Source organism: Aplysia californica, unplaced genomic scaffold (assembly GCF_000002075.1).
Source record: "Aplysia californica isolate F4 #8 unplaced genomic scaffold, AplCal3.0 scaffold00293, whole genome shotgun sequence".
Classification (NCBI taxonomy): Eukaryota; Metazoa; Mollusca; class Gastropoda; order Aplysiida; family Aplysiidae; genus Aplysia; species Aplysia californica.
In genome coordinates this window covers 730,848-732,347 of record NW_004797563.1, presented here as the reverse complement: position 1 = coordinate 732,347, position 1,500 = coordinate 730,848, and the positions used below count along the sequence as shown (strand labels likewise).

Here is a 1,500-nt window from a genome sequence, read left to right as displayed (position 1 = left end):
CCCCCCTAAAAAAACAAAAAAAAAACAAGCAAAAAACAAAACCAAACAACAACAACAACAAACAAACAAACAACCCCCCCAAAAAAACACACAAAACAAACCAACCATATCCCCCCGAAAAATCAAACAAATCAACAAATCAACAATTAAACAACAACAACAACAACAACAACAACCAAAAACTACTTGGAAACTGTAATCTGCAGTGTGCCCAGGAACTTCTTACCAAATTTCATGATTTTCTCCATTTCAGTCTGCTCTACAGAGGGAATTAAACATGCTGTTAAAGACATCACAATTTCCAACCACTGCTTGACCCTGAGGCAACAAACCTTTCATTTAGCGCATCAGTGTATTGTCTTGAACAATATAAGCCCAGCGCGGTCAATAATTCGTGGCACAACATGTTAAATACAATCTCTCCAACTGTCGAAGATACCTTCTCCAACTTTTGCGCAATGATTAATTGTATCAGTTCGTCTTACATTCTCAGCATTTTTGTAAACACCTGGTAGCTGTATTCCAGAAAATTCCGTAATAAATACACTAATAAAATATCCAAGTGAGTGGTTTCCATAGATTTTAAAAGTTTTACAGCTGGGGCAATGTCGCTTATAAAAGCAAGTCCGTCGTTTTTTTTTTCCTAACGGCGACATTTTGCTTATTGAACTCCTGTTTTAGTACTTTTATGGCAAAAAATGAGTTCCCTATTACATTAATTTCTTGTAATTAGTGTTGCCACGAAAAAATGTCTTTGTGAGCTGTGAAGTAGGACATAATAATATGTGTGTATGCAAAATGTTTTGTGAGGAGCGAGAGTTCTGTAAACAGTCCCATTTTCCGCGTGATGGAGATTTGTAGCATTTTATACACATTTACGACGACAGTGAGAGTCACTTTAATGATACCAAGAACAACAGACAAAGCAAAGCAAACTAAGAGCAGTTTGAATAAATGATGATATTAATTTTTATTATGATTCTTTTCTTGTGAGAGGAAGAGTGGAGGAAAGTGTGTGTGTTTAGTTTTAGTAGAGGGTTTTGCGGCGCTCGCAACTGCATAGGGTCATATGAGCGCCAGAAGATTAGAGGTGTTACAAGAGAGTAACAAACATAAAAAAGAAGAAGGGGGGGATAACGACGATAGATGTTTGATAGGAAAGAAGAAGCAAACCACACCAGAGCACCCGCCAACCACCCACAGTGTGTTTGTTTGGGGGGGGGGGGGGGGGGTAGGCACAAGAAGAACTGTCCGATATCTTTTCTGCGTCTCAGTCACACAAATGTTTTGTCATTCTTTTCTTGTAGGTATGAGCCATTGTTTAAATGTCCCTTCTAATGCAGGTGTTTTAAAGCATTAATAGATACAAAGTTAGATCATTTGGGAAGTGGGTTTCGGCCATGACCGTCAGGGCCAACCCGGGCTGAGAGTCTGAGAGCAATGGGACAATACATCCCAGCAGAAAGACCGTGATACTCGATAACACTTCCCTTCACATAG

General features: G+C 39.1%; 1 long non-coding RNA gene across 1 annotated transcript in view; it reads left to right on the top strand.

Moving 5' to 3' along the window:
* The window catches only part of LOC118477922, a 6,701-nt gene extending 5,728 nt beyond the window's left edge, over nucleotides 1-973 (top strand). Inside the window, exon 2 of the long non-coding RNA XR_004858693.1 lies at nucleotides 254-973. This is a non-coding gene — a long non-coding RNA (uncharacterized LOC118477922). The remainder of the gene's footprint in view (nucleotides 1-253) is intronic.
* The last annotated feature ends 527 nt before the right edge of the window (nucleotides 974-1,500 follow it).